Source organism: Sapajus apella, unplaced genomic scaffold, assembly GCF_009761245.1.
Source record: "Sapajus apella isolate SASKATOON/1434 unplaced genomic scaffold, GSC_monkey_1.0 scaffold163, whole genome shotgun sequence".
NCBI lineage: Eukaryota > Metazoa > Chordata > Mammalia > Primates > Cebidae > Sapajus > Sapajus apella.
In genome coordinates this window covers 771,199-787,505 of record NW_022437103.1, presented here as the reverse complement: position 1 = coordinate 787,505, position 16,307 = coordinate 771,199, and the positions used below count along the sequence as shown (strand labels likewise).

Genomic DNA, 16,307 nt, shown 5'->3' with positions numbered 1-16,307 from the left:
ACGACGGAAAAGTATTGTCTCACGGTTCCGAAAGCTAGAAGCGTAAAGTCAATGTGGACTGAGAGAGGCAGACCTACCCTCAATCTGAGCAGACCACATCTAATCAGCTACCAGCACGGCTAGAATAAAGCAGGCAGAGGAACATGGAAGGACTACACTTGCTGAATCCTCTGGTCTTCATCTTTCTCCAGTGCTGGATGCTTCCTGCCCTCCAACATCAGGCTCCAAGTTCTTCAGCTTTTGGGCTCTTGTACTTACTTGCACAGTGATTAGCCAGGGGCTCTCAGGTCTTTGGCCACAGACTGAAGGCTGCACTGTCAGCTTCCCTACTTTTGAGGTTTTGGGGCTCGAACTGGCTTCCTTGCTCCTCAGCTTGCAGATGGCCTATTGTGGGACCTCACCTTGTGATCATGTTAGTCAATACTTCTTAAAAAACTCCGCTTCATATATACATATATCCTAATAGTCCTGTCCCCTCTAGAGAACCCTGACTAATACACCAGATAAAGTCACATTCACAAGTACTGGAGGTTATGATGTCAACATCTTCTTGGTGGATGCAATTCAACCCATAACAAACTGAAGACCTCCTTCCCGCTTCAAACCAAACAATGTCCACAAATAAGCAGTACCTAAGCCACTCTTACCTTACAGAAATTCATTTAATCAAATATTGTACATTAAATAAGATTGTGTGGTTTTTATTTTTGCAGAGCAGAGTATTCTAATATGTTGGTCAATTTAGAAACTTTGCAAACTTTCTCAGGGACCATCATAGTTTCCTATGGCTACTGTAACAAGTTATCACAAAGTTGGTGACTTAAAGCAACATACATTTATTCTCTTACAGTTCTGGTGGCCAAGGTCAGCAGCGGGTTTCACTGGACTGAAATCAAGATGCTGGCAGGGCCACACATCCTCTGGACGTTTCAGTGGAGAATCCATTTCTTTGCCTTTTGCAGCTTCTAGTGGTTGCCTGGATTCCTTGGCTCGTGGCCCCTTTCTCCATCTTCGAAGTGTGTTACTTCTATCTCTGCTTCCTTTATCACAATGCCTTCTCTTCCTAGTAAAACCTCCCTCTGCCTCCCCCTGGTAAGGACATTTGAGATTACATTTAGGGCCCACTCACATAATCCAGAATAAACTCTCATCTCAAGAACCTTAATTTATTCACACTGGTGAAGTTCCTTTTTCCATATATGAATGACAACATTCATAGGTTCTGTCTGCTAGGACCTGAATATATTTGGAGGTTGTTATTCAGCATACCAAACCATCCATCCTAGATCAACCCAAATTACAGTCTACCTCATTTTCACAAAGGAAAACCTTTCCCTTAAAAGAGCATTTGTTTCCAAGATATTTCTTCAACTTCCTGTCTTCTTCTCAGACATGTACCCCATCATCAATACCTTCTCAAAGAAGCTTCTGGTTTTAAGTACGGCTGTGCCTATTGATCAGTGCATGGAGACATTTGAACTTTAAGAATACTTGAAACTACTAACAATCTTTTTTTTTTCATTCTGAAGACATAGCTTGATTTCTGATGTGTTACCAGTTTTACAAAATATGCACTGTATGTTTTCCACTAGACTTGGGGAATGCAGCAAAGTCCTCTTAGCAAATCAAATAATTTTGAGCATTACAAATTAGGGGTTTTAAGCACCTCTTCTTTTAAATTTATCTCTTAACTATTTAAAGTGATTTTTACATAAACCCTGAGCATGTCCCTGGCATAATGAATAAAAGGATAAATTGCCACATTGCCACTTTAGAAAACATTCTCTCCTCTCTCCATCCCAGCCCCCATGGAGAGTCTACCCTTGGATGTTGAGTTTAACCCTGTGAGCAGCTTTTAACATATGAGCATCAGTGGAAGTGACAGTACCTATCAGTTCTGAGTTTAAGACTCTAGGAAGAATAACATGGTCCCACTAGCTCCAATGGGAGCTTTCAGACTTTAACTTGAGAATGAACTACTCTAGGAAGCCAGCGCAACTCCAAACCAGGCTCAGAATGAGTTGGGTGGGACAGCTATCTTATAGACCTCTAAGCATGAGAATAAGAGTTCATTATTATAAGCTGCTGAGCATAGATTTACACAGCATTTTATAGCAATGGTAGATTATTAAGGCCATCATTTATGATTACTATATTTTTAATCATTATTAATGAGGAGTAGCTTCAAACACCAATTGATGGCCTATAATTCCAGCACTTTGGGAGGCCAAAGCGGGCTGATCACCTGAAGTCAGGAGTCCAAGACCAGCTGCCAACATGATAAAACCCTGTCTCTACTAAAAATAAAAAAATTAGCTGGGCTTGGTGGCAGGTGCCTGTAATCCCAGCTACTTGGGAGGATGAGGCAGGAGAATCGCTTGAACCCGGAGGCAGAGGCTGCAGTGAGCTGAGACAGCACTGCTGCACTCCAGCCTGGGCAAGAAGAGCAAAACTCTGTCTCAGAAAAGCAGAAAAAAAAACAAAAACAAAAAACATTTGGCCCCATATTTAATTTTTAATTAATATATGGACAAGAAATACAACATCAAAAACACTCACCTTCAATCAGTGTAATACTTATTATGCCTTAAATTATGTTTATAAATTTTTTCTTAATGCAACTTATTTTTAAATTAAGCAAACAGGTGCAAAGTTGTATATACAGTGTGATCTCACTATGTGAAAATTATAGAAAAATAACAGTACTTTATTTGGGGTAAACTTGATTATCTGAGTACTTTGTTGTTCACTGTATATAGCCTGCACTATAGATTTTAGATATCCACTGTATATCATTCTATAGTATGTTTGTGCTACTATAAGTAATGATAGTTGAATAAAATAATAATTTTTTCCTGAGAAAAAGAACCCATAAGTTCACTTAGAAAATTGAACCTAAGTAAAATTATGAATATGATAGTAATTACAGTGCGGAACAGAGAGGTGTGTGCATGTAATGGACAGTAATTTTGAATGTATAGATGAGGGGTTTTGTGTGTGTGTGTGTGTGTGTGTGTGTGTGTGTGTGTGTGTTTGCTTTTGTTTGTTTGTTTTGAAATAGGGTCTCGATATGTCAACCAGGCTAGAGTGCAGTGGTGCAATCCCAGCTCACTACAACCTTGATTTCCCTGGCTCAGGCGACTCCCTCACCTCAGCCTCCCAAGTAGCTGGGACTACAGGTGCCCACCACTACACCAGCGAATTCTTGTATGTTTGGCAGAAATGGGGTTTCACCGTTTTCCCCAGGCTGCTTTCAAACTCCTGTGCTCAAACAATCCTCCCGCCTCGGCCTCCCAAAATACTGGGATCACAGTCAGGAATCACTGTGCCCAGACGAGGTGGATTTTTAATATCTTTTTGTGAAATCTTGGCTAATTAAGATAAAATGGATATTTATGTTTTAAAAATCAAGGATTTTCTTTTTCTAATCAGCAGAAAGATAATGATGTGCAATACATTTTCAAATACTTTCAGAAACATTGTCCTCAGAAATTAAACTATGACTTGGTTTTTATTTTTGAATAACTGACTTTTTAACATTTATTACAGCATACCCACAGAAAGTAAAAGAACAATTTTTTTAATTCTAATTAATTATATGAGTTTTCCCTTTTTCTTACTGAGAAGCAGGAAGTAAAAAAACAAACAACAACAACAAAAAACTGGTGCATATTGTTATGGAGATCAAGACTCTGAAATGGTCATTTGCATTTAACACCTTTTCATTCAGAAAATGAGGGGGTGTCACAGTCTGTTTGTGTTGGTATAACAAAATACGGAGACTGGGTAATTTAGTAAAAAACAGAAATTTGTTACTCAGAGTACCCAGAGGCTGGGAAGCCCAGGTCAAGTTGTGGCAGGCTCAGTGGCTGGTGAAGGCTGCTCTCTGCTTGCAGGATGGCTTCTAGCTGCTGCATCCTTCCGAGAGGACAAGTTCTGTGTCTCACGTGGCAGAAGGGACAGAAAGAGGGGAATCAGCTCTCTCAAGCTCGTTCAAAAAAGCCCTAATCCCATCCATGAGAGCTCTGCCCTAGTGCTTTAATCATCTCAGGAACTCTTCACGTCTTTTTTTTTTTCTTTAAAAAAATTCTTCAGGTCAGATGGGTAATGTGCTGACGTTGTAACAAGGTTCAAGGGTGGCACATCTCACACAAGCGTGTGAACACCCAGTCATCATACTCATGAACTACAAAAGGATCTAACTCTTCACATCTTAATGCTATCACAATGGTGATTAAATCTCATCATATGAATTTTGGAGGACACATTCAGTCCACAGCAGGGGGCTTTGGTTTTCTGAATATCCAAGAACAGGGAGCCATTAAGAGAGAAAGACGATGGGTTATCTCAAGCCACATTTCAAAATTATTTTGAAAATTATAGTTTTCCTATATGAAGGCATATATGTATTCATTCAACAAGAATTGATTAATTCAACAAGAATCATTTTAAACACTGAGGACCAGAGGTAAACAAGAAATACAAGTTCCTGGGCTGGGCATAGTGCCTCATAGCTGTAATTGCAGCATTTTGGGAGGCTAAGGTGGGTGGATCGATTAAACTCAAAAGTTTGAGACCAGGCTGGGCAACATGGCAAAACCTCATCTGGACGAAAAATATGAAAATTAAATCAACGAGGCGTGGTGGAGGATGCCTGTAATCCCAGCTACTCAGGTGGCTGAGGCAGGAGAATCACTTGAACTTGAGAGGCAGAGTTGCAGTGAGCTGAGATCACACCACTGTACACTCCAGCCTGGCAACAGAGTAAGATTTTGTCTCAAAAAAAAAAAAAAAAAAAAAAAAGCTTCTGCCCTTACAAAGCTTAGTTTTCAGTTTAAAACCTTGTTGCCTTTTTGAAGGGTGAAGATTTGACTGAGAAATAGAGGGAAATTCTGATCCCAATTTTGGGATGTTCTCCCCATTTGAAAGAAAGAAAAAAAATCTAGCTGAAACCTTTGGAAACCACTTAAAAGAAAAATGATTCAAATTGTGGAAAATTACCTTAAATTAGAATTTTTCTGAAATGTTATTAAAACTATAGATTTCTAGGTTACATCCAAGTCAACTAAAGAGGGTGGGACCCACGAATCTCTAATTTTAACACATTTGTCAATTGATTATAAGATCGTACCAAAAAAGCTTGAGAATCTGCAAATAGAAGGTTGGAGGACAGTCCAGAAAAAAAAATCTGAATTTACCAATTTGAAAATTGATTTTGGTAAAATTTAAAAATATAAATGTTTAAAATTAACATCTTTTTTCATTTAAATAATGCACAAGGATTCAGGAACTGTAGGAAGAAATTTGCAAAACTGCATTAAAGTGAAAGGACAAAAAAATGGTGACGCATTCCTCAAAGGAAACATGTATATTATGAAGAATGAAATTATCCCCTGATTAATCTGAACTCTTCATGTATTTCCAGTCCAATTAACATATACTTCTGAACCCCTTTTGCCTGTGCTTTGGATTCATGTATCTAGCTCACATCTATTTTATCCTTTTCTTTACATTTATACTTTTCTCTCTTTCATTCTGACTTCAAGGATAATTATTCAAGGTTGCTGAATTAGTCAGTTTAGGCTACTTGTATTGCAATAAAAAAAATCCTAAAAATGTTTTAGTTTAATTAAGTCCCATCGTTTTATTTTTGCTTTTGTTGCATTTGCTTTCAGGTTCTTAGTCAAGAATACTTTGCCTATGCCAATGTCTACAAGAGTTTTCCTGATATTCTCTTCTAGAATGTTTATGGTGTTTATGGTCCTAGATTTAACTCTTTGATCCATCTTAAATTGATTTTGTATAAGGTGAGAGGTAAAAATCCAGTTTTATTCCTCTACATGTGACTTGCCAGTTTTTCCAGCACCGTTTATTGAATAGGTGCTTTCCCGAGTTTATGTTTTTGTTTGCTTTGCTGAAGATCAGTTGGCTGTAAATATTCGGGTTTATTTCCAGGTTTGCTATTCTGTTTCATTGGTATATGCGCCTATTTTTATACCAGTATCATGGTGTTTTGGAACTATAGCCTTGTCATATAATTTGGGTAATGTGATGCCTCCAGGTTTATTCTGTTTGATTAGTATTGCTTTGGCTGTGCAGAATCTTTGTTGGTTTTATATGAATTTTAGGATTGTCTTTTCTAGTTTTGTGATGATGGTATTTTGGTGGGAATTACATTGAATCTGTAGAGTACTTTAGGCAGTATGGTCATTTTCACAATATTGATCCTACCATCCATGAGCATGGGATGTGTTTCCATTTGTGTAACCCATGATTTATTTCAGCAGTGTTTTTTAGTTTTCCTTATAGAAATCTTTCACTTCCTTGGTCAAGTGTATTCTTAAGAATTTTATTGTTTTTTGCAGCTGTTGTAAAAGGCACTGAGTTCTTGATTTGATTCTCAGCCTAGTCATTGTTGGTGTGTAGCAGTGCTGCTGATTTTTGTACATTGCTTCGGTATCCTGAGGCTTTACTGAATTTGTTTATCAGATCTAGGAGCTTCTTGGATGGGTCTTTAGAGTTTTCTGATATAAAATCATATCAGTGAACAGTGACAGTTTGACTTACTTTTGTCTAATTTGTATGCCCTTTATTTCTTTCTCTTGCCTAATTGTTCTGGCCAAGACTTCTAGTACTATGTTGAATAGAAGTGACAAAAGTGGGCATCTTTGTCTTGTTCCAGTTCTCAGGGGGAACGCTTTCAACATTTCCCCATTCAGTATGATGCTGGCTGTGTGTTTCTTATAGATGGCTTTTATTACTTTGATGTCTCTTCTATGCCTATTTTCTTGAGGGTTTTTATCATATAGAAATCCTGAATTTTATCAAATACTTTTTCTGTGTCTATTGAGATGATCATGTGGTTTTTGTGTTTAATTCTGTTTATGTGATGTATAACATTTGTTGACTTGCATACGTAAAACCATCCCTGAATCCCTGGTATGAAACACACTTGATCATGACATATTATCTTTTTGATATGCTGTTGGATTCAGTATGGAGACGTCTTAAAGAACTAAATGTAGAACTACCATTCGACCCAGCAATCTCACTCCACTACTAGGTATCTACGCAAAGGAAAGTAAGTCATATGAAAAAGATTCATGCACACACATGTTTATAGGAGCACAATTTACAATTACAAAGATATGGAACCAACCTAAGTGTGCTTCAACCAGTGAGTGGATAAAGAAAATGCACACACACGCACACACACACACACACACACACACACATATATACCACAGAATACTACTCAGCCATAAAAATTTATAATGTCTTTTGCAGCAACTTGGATGGAGCTGGAGGCCATTATTCTAAGCGAAGTACAATAATTCAGGAATGGAAAACCAAATATCATATGTTCTTACTTATAAGTGGGAACTAAGCTATGAGGATGCAAAGGCATAATAATGATATAATGGACTTTAGAGAATCAGGGGGAAGATTGGAAGGGGGTGAGGGATAACAGACCACACACTGAGTACAGTGTACACTGCTCGGGTGATGGGTGCACTAAAATCCCAGAAATCACCAATGAGGAACTTATTCATGTAACTAAAAAGCACCTATCCAAAGAACTATTGAAATATAAATAAAATTGGAAAAAATCTAGTATTTAATAGCATAACAGGGTGACTATAATCAGTAATAATTTAATTGTAAATTTTAAAATAATTGAGTATAATTGGATTGTTTATAACACAAAGGATTCAGTTTGAGGTGATAGATACTCCATTTACCCTGATGTTATTATTACACATTGTATGCCTGTGTTAAAATGTCTCATATACCCCATAAATATATATGTATCTTCTATGTACCCACAAAAATTAAAAATTTTTAAAAGCCAATATTCTGATGCTTACAACAAGACAGAATTTTTCCCCATGTTATATGGGCATCACAGTCAGGCTGAGGCTGCTCCTTGCGATCTTCAGACAAGGATATTTCCAGTGTGTAGGTGTCAAGCTTTATGTGTCTATTGACTGTACCAGTTATCCCTTGGGCAGGGTCATTTTAGCAGGACATTGGATGTGGGAGTGAGCCAGAAGGGGGAACTTTGTTTACAGCCTTGATCATAATTTTAGAGAATAAACAAAATGAGTATTTAATCCAAGAAGTTAAAGAAATTCTCAAGCTGAAACCAATTGAGGAAAATGTTTTAACAGATATGTAAAGTGAGGGGTTTTTCTCCCAAAATACCAATAAAATGTGTAAAATCAAATTTAATAAAGAAAACAAATTTAAATAAAAATACATATTTTTGAATAATAAAACAGGTATATTATCATTTACCTATGATAAGGATGTTGTGTGATGTGGAGAAAATTTCTAATTCTATGCTATTTCAAATATTTAATAACATTGGAAAAGATAGGAAGCATTTGTTTTAGTAGATTAGTATAACCCTGATAATAAAATTTGACAAATAGTGCACTAGGAAAGAATCTACAGATTAATCTTTTCACCAAATATAAAGGATACATGAAATGATTAAAATTGTAGGCTTAGAATTTAAATAGAACTATATACAAATTCTTACTCTATTACACAAAAATATTTTGTCACTTGACCACTTAGCCATATTAATTTTTTTCTAGAGTAGGATAGTAATAGTTTTCTTAAGAATAATTGTGAGGATTAGAAAATGATGTAAATAAATTCCAAAATACTGCATGCATTCAGCTTATGTCTGATAAAGCTTGCTTATGTGTGATGATGAGGAAGAGAAGCATGGCGAAATTGCTGCAACATCAAAAACCAAATTTTACAGACCTAAATCTTGGAGCATGTTATAAAACAGAGTCAAGATGTTCTATAGGGTTTATTCTAGAAGTGCGAGGAGAATTTAACATTAGAAATACTTTTAATTCATCACATTATAGGTGAAAGGAGAAAAAAATGCATGAACATCTCAATAGATGCTGAAAAGGGATTTTGTAAATTTTAACATTTGATCCTAACCAAGCGGAAAAAAATTCTAGGAAAACTCAGAACTGAAAGCTACTTAGTTGGTGTGATAAAGAATACATATCAGAAGTCAATAGAAAATACTGGCCATCTCTTGAAGCATTTCTATTACAGTCAGGAAGAAAAAAAGAAGCTTAGCTCACGGCAATTATTTTGTATGTTCCAGACTTCTAGTAATTTGTTAATTACTCATTAGCAAATTACTCCTTTGAAAGGTTGTACTAACTTACACTTGCTTCAGTGGTGGCCAATTTTGCAAGCCATTGATAACACTATTTACTGTTATTTTCAACCTTCATTAATTTTTAGGAACAAAAGGTATAATGTTCTTTTTCTAAATTATATTTCTTAATTTTTTACTGTTTGAATATTTTTGCTTAGGTTTAAAAAGCATTTGTTTTTACCTTTCGGGGAATCCTAATATTCTTTTTTTCTAATGAAGGTCTTTTTGTTTGCTATATATACTATTATCTTAATAATATTATTAATAATTATTACACATTATAAATAATATATTAACACACTGCTATTTATTTTGTATATTCTAGAACTTCTAGTTAATATTACAGAGAAGAAAAGTATAATAACTAAACAGAAGGGCCAAAGTTATCATGGCTGACAAATATGACTGCCTGACTGGACGTAACTGAAAAATATCAGACAGAAATATATTATAGTGATTAAAGATGTTTAGTAATAAGGCCAAAAAGGGTGCCTATTACAAAAGAAAGAACTATAATGCCAATGATTATAAATTTGAATTAAGAGAAAATTTCTATGCTAATATAAAACAAACAATGTGTCATAAAAAGATACAATTTAAAAAAACTTACCTGATGGAAACTATAAAACTTGAGTAAATGATGTAATTATGAGGCCAGGTATGTTCTTGAATAGAAGGACTCTTTATTATGAAGATGTCATTTTCTCCTAATTTTCATCAAAATTATAATGGGAGTAGTTCTTAATTTGACCAAAAAATGATTTGTACTTTCAAATATTTTTCTACGAAGACAGAAGAAATGTTCACAAAGAGTAATGAAGGAGCACATGTTTTAAAGACACTTTGATTTAACCCACCTGATAATGGTGCACACACTCACAGGACAATGAGAAAGAACCGAGAAATCTGAAATAGACAAATAAAATGAAATCTAGCATATGCTACACTTGAGTTTTAAATGCATAAAATAATGAATTATTTATCAAATGATGCTGGGACAACTGGTTAAATTTGGGCAAAATAAAATTAGATTCTAATCTTATAGCTTACATCTAAATACTCCTAGAGAAGTTCGAGTCAAATTTTTAAAAAATTTAACTGAAAAAATTCTTAGGAAAATATGTTTGTAATCTACGAATAACAGGTCATTCTAATCTTAGCATTAAAAAGACAGCTAAAAGTCAAACAAATAACTAGGAAAATATTCTAAATACACATGAAAAATAGTCTTCTTAATAAATAGAAACATATTAATATAGAATATTAAATTATGTATATGTAATTATTAATAGTATTATTAAGATGATATTAATAGTATACATAGCAAACAAAAAAGAACTTCATTAGAAAAAAGAATATAGAGATTCCCCAAAAGGTAAATGCAAATGGCTTTTAAACATAGCAAAAATATTCAAACAGTAATAAATCAAGAAATATAATTAAGAAAAAGAACATTATACCTTTTGTTCCTAAAAATTAATAAAGGTTGAAAATAACAGTAATTATTGTTAAAAAGGGCATGCAGAGCTGGGCACTACAGAAGCAAGTGTAAGCTAGTATAACCTTTCAAAGGAGTAATTTGCTAATGAGTAATTAACAAATTAAACTTATACAGCTGATTATGCTTTAACGTAGTAAATTAACTTCTAAAATTTACGCTAAGGGTATAATTGGACAAATTCACAAAAATATAAGACAAATCATAAAATTTAGCAAGTAGCAAAATAATATGTCCAATCTAAATGCCTATTAATAAAGGACTAGCTAAATAAAATGTTACCAGTCCGCAGGATACTAGCCTGCATTAAAAATAATGGTTCAGAGCTCATTTTATTGAAAAATGTACCTGTGTTTTAAGAACAAAATTTGGGTGTTTTCACAATAAACGTGTTCATAATATTACTTTTAGAATCATAAAAACAAAACTTACCTATGTATTTCATACTAACTAATTTTGGTGAAAATATAGCAAAGCAAACCCTCTCATTAGAGTGTTAATTAGTTACATCATTCTGAGGGCAAGATGCTCCACATTTATTAAAAGCCTTAAAAAATGGTCATACTTAAAAAGACAATTGCACTTCTAAGATATTGTCTTAAGAAAATAATAACACTTGAAAATTGCTAAGAGAATAGACTTTAAACGTTCTCACCACAATAAAAGTAATAAGTAGTATGTGAGGTAACGGATATATTAATTAGCTTAATTATCCATTTCAAAATGTATGCACATATCAGCACATCATGTTGTACATCATAAATACATATAATTTTTGTCAATTTAAAATTAAATTAATATGTAAAAATGAAATTACTAGCAAAAGAAAAGCACATACAAGGATGTTCATTATTTATTGAGGAAACAATTGGAAATGCCAATAACAGCACAAGTCCAGTGAGTTCCTACACCATAAGGCACTGTGCTAGGCACTTTTTAGTTGTGAGTGTATGTCCTTTTTGTTTCCATTTACCCCAACTCCTTCAGACATGGGAGCCTTCTCTTAACTGCAGACCCCAAGGGATTAAGGTCGAGGGATCACGTGTGTTCCCAGGCCCCCCTACAGTTGTTAATCAATCCAGATGATCACATGGAGGCTAAGCAGTTTGGGACACAAAGAGAATGGCCTGTGGGTGCTTTGCTTCACATCACCTATTGCTTATTCTCACATACAGAAATTCAAAGGGCCCATAGCCCCTGACTCAACTTCACAGAAGTGTCTGGTGCCAGAGGGGCAAGGAGACCCATGATGCCCCCTCACTTCCTTTTCCTTTTCAGCTCATGATTTCTCAGTTTGGGAACAGTGACAATAACTTCATAAACATACCTATATATATACAGATTTATTTTCTGTCTGCTTAGGTCAGTAATACTGGAATTTAATTGTCAAGTATTTTCAGTCTTTGTTTTCTGGTTTCAGAGAGTAAGGTGTCAATCACTCTGAAGTAGGAGGGACCAATATAGAATGAAAATGAAGAAACTCAGTGAGAACAGAAAGCAGGGAAGGCATACAAGGGACAACCTCAATACTGCCCTGCCACACAGCCATTTTTTATTGAATCATCACAAGAAACTTATACTGACAGCATATAGTTAACATATGCATATAAACCATATATAGATAATGTATATCAGTGCTGTGCTGTATTTCCATCTTGCAAATCAGGAAAATACAGCTTAGAGAATCCCCTTGTTCAGGGTCTTTCAAACTCAGTCTTTGAAACTGAGTTTAAATTATTAAACTAAATTAAATTATATAATAGCCCCAGTCTTTCAAACTCAGGCTATCAAAACTCAAAACCAATGCATTTCATCCCTACTCTATATTAAAAGAATATAAACATCAAAAAATAGGTTACCAATAATCCAGTTTATAAAGAAAAAAATTTAAAGTTATTAAATCTTACCTAACCCTTCAAGGTAATTGCTTAGAAGATAATTTAATTGCATTACGTGAGGAAATGTCACAATACATAAAGTTAAAAAAATGAGATCAATAATTGCTCAAAGTAAGTTATGATATTCATGCACTGAAAAAATACTAAAAGCACACTGTGAAAGGTTAATATTGTTGATATTTGGTGATTTTTGTTTCATTTATATTTTTAAATTTATATAACACCTATTAATATTTGTGTATCTGAGAAACAATAATAAAAGAAATGCTCACATTTGCTTTTATGGTAGCTGCTGTGAAAATGTCAGCATGAAGCAGGGTAAATAATTAGACCTCTCGCTTTGGAGCATGTTTTCAAATAGTAGACCTGGAGATAACTGAGCTGAAGGAAAAATATAAGAATTACTGAAAGTTAGTTCTTCAAGGGATTTTAGCAATCATTGCATTCAACATCTTCGTTTTTCAGATGAGGAAACGAGAGAAGAATAGGAGAAGAAAGTCACCATACATAACCCAATAAATCATCGTCCTCTTAACAGAATTGAGAGTGGACATTAATTCCTTAGAAGATTTTCTATCTCTTAAAAAAATGCCCTATAAAAATGTGATCTTTAGCTTCTGCCCTGGGTACAGAATTTAACTAGCATAGAAAAATGGGCACTTTGTAGAATTCACGTTCCTTTTAAAAGCTGTAAAGATTTAAAAAAACAAATGTTCTCCCATCCCTGACATCAATGCTAGGTTGTTCTTGCTTCCATTGGCTGAGAAGAAAAACACCATGGCATGTGTATACTATGTAACAAACCTGAACGTTCTGTACATGTACCCCAGAACTTAAAGTATAATAAATAAATTAAAAAATAAAAATAACATCTGAAAAAAAAAAGAAAAAAACTCCACGGGAAACTCCCTCCCTTCCTCCCTGCCTTCTTTCTTTACTTTCTTCCTTCTTTCCTTCCTTCTTTCTTTCCTTCCTTTCTTCTCTTTCTTTTTTATCTCTCTTTCTTTCTTTTTTGTAGTATTTCTGATTAAAAAAACATTAGATATCCATGGCAGATGCTGAAAATGATATAGAAAATCCTAATTGCGTATTATATTGTCATACCGAAACAATGAGAGTTAATAGTTAACAGAGTTTCAGATTCTTTCCTTCTCTCTTTTCCGTTCCTCTTCTCCTTCAACATTTTTTTTTTTTGGTCAGTCCTTTGTTAGTCCACTCCAGGACACATCTACCCAGCTCTGGGCTCTCTGATTATCCCCTGACCCACTCAAGCAGGATCTTGTGGGGATGGAGATGCTTTCTATGTTCAAAATCACTCACTGCCTCTCCCCAGCCACAACCTCCATGGAGTAGGAAGTTCCAGCCCCTAGATATCAGATACAGCACATGATTTGCTTTGGCCAATAAAATGTTGGCAGATGCAATGCAAACACAAGCTTGGGATGTGCTGGCACTGGTGGCCTTTTCCTCTCCCACTTGTGCCATTTCCATGAGAAAAATTTCCTCCATTAGCTGGTGCCTCTTCTGCCTGAGCCCAGAATATAAATGTCCCAGGCAACCTGCAGACCTGAACCAAGAAGGAGATTCACCCCAGCAGCCCCCAACCAGAGAGAAAGAATAAACAATTATTGCTCTCAGCCACTAGTGTTGCTAAACAGGATCCACACAAAGAAAGGTTCCTTGAAGCTGAATGCCCACCAAAATTCTGAACAAGGTCCCTCATGGTGGGTTTTTTCATGTGAAGAAGGAAATGTTCCTCATTTAAAATCTCCTCAGCATTTTGTGAATAGGTGGTACTCATCGCAGTAGATACCTAACTGCCTGCTCCCAGCATGGACGAGTTAGGGGTATCTTCTTCCACCAATCATATTCTGCTGTCTTTTCTAGGGTAACGTGGTGGTCTAATAAATGTTTAATTCTTCATGGTAGTTATTTCTTTTAACCTGACTTTCCTCAGATTGTTTATCCTTTCTACTGAGACAGTTTATAGTGCAATCGTCATCTTTTTATTCCGTTTTGATTTATTGCTATAATCTTGTGTCCATTTGAAGAAGTGAACCTCAATTCCAACAGGCAAGGCAGACATGAAAGGAAAATGGTGGCAGAGACTGTGAGACCTGAAGGAAGAGGAGTCCTGTGAGTATATGTAATGGAGAGAATTGCAAGCTGAATCCCCAGGGCCTGTGGGAAGGCAGATGGACTCAAGACTGGGCAGTGACCATCCCACCAGAGGATACAGGCTCTGGCAGACCCTCAGCCTTAACAAGCCTGTGCATGGACATCTGGTAGTTTTTTATTCTTCCCAGACTGGTTATTCCTTTCTTTTGGTGCATGCACCCCAATCCTTCTTTAAGGAAAGTGCTGTATTCCCTTTTCCCCTTGCATATAATCTTGGCAAGACTAAACCAGTCAACTCCAGCCTACGCTGAACAAGTGCCTTGCTTGTAACATAAGTTTGGACAGTTGTATTCTATCACTTAAGACTTTAGTTCTTGCTCCCAGTGACGCCCAGGAGGAAAACAATCTGAGCATATTCACCCTAAAGTACCAAGAAATTGAGCACTAATTCCCACTTTCTAGACTTCTGGGACTGCTGAGACCTTTATATTTCCAAAAGACTATTGCAGAGTTTTCTCTTCAGTTCAGGCTATTCAAATTGATTATTTGGTTCTTATTATTTCTCTTCCATTTTCTAGAGTTTTTCATGAAAAAATTTTAACTAATATGCCACAGATTGGCAAAAGTCCCAGGTTAATTCTTAAGCTGGAATTGCCTTAATGGCATTGTGCTTTAAAAAAAAAAAACAAAAAAAGCTATAGCTTGTGTTTTTATGATCATATATTTCCTTATAGTAAACAGTTTGAGTAATTCATAAAAAATAAAACAAAAACTAAATTACCCTGAAATTCCACCTGAGACCATGGGCACCGGAACATGGCTTTAGCCATCACTCCATGCGTCTTTTTACAGATCTCTATGCAATTTAACATGATTGGAATTTTATCATTTGTGCTGTTTCTATGGTGACTAACATCATAATGTAATGCAGTCTTTTTTGTTTGTTTTTGCTCATCTACCCCGTCAATATAACTCTATTGACATCTTTTCACAGATTTGCCTCTACCTATATAATCATATTGTATATATAGCTGCATACTGATACTTTTCTGTTATTTTAGAAAAAAAAATAGAATCATATTATAGCATTTTGCTTTCTCATTGTTGAAATCTACCCAAGTTAACTTATTTCCACAGGCAGTTATTATTGAATGTTGTGGACAAGTTGACATTTATTAAGCCATTTCCACATAGAAAGGGTTTTTTTGTTTGTTTGTTTTTGTTTTTGTTGTTTGACATTTAAATGAATAAAGTAATTAACATTGTTATGGAGATGAAAAGCAAATGATTACAAATACTTTTATTGATAATATGATTGTCTAAAAGCTACAAAAGATTCCAGTAAAAAACTCACAAAATTAGTAATGGTATTTGTCAAAGTGACTGGGTACAAGGTAGATATACAAAATGAATAACATCCTTGATAGACATAAATGAAGAAAAATAATCAATTCATGGTAAAAACTGAATGATATAGATTTCTTAGAAATACATTGAACCATAAAAAGCATTTAACCTATCATAAGAAAATTATTAGACTTTAAAGAACATAAACTAATATGAAACGGAACACTGCATGTTTTTGGATATAAGACTA

General features: G+C 35.1%; 1 non-coding gene across 1 annotated transcript; it reads right to left on the bottom strand.

Annotated features, from left to right (window-relative positions):
* Positions 1 to 4,094: 4,094 nt before the first annotated feature.
* On the bottom strand, positions 4,095 to 4,198 carry LOC116542174. Its single transcript, XR_004265109.1, has one exon. It is a non-coding gene; the product is annotated as a small nucleolar RNA U13 (small nucleolar RNA).
* Between the last annotated feature and the right edge of the window lie 12,109 nt (positions 4,199 to 16,307).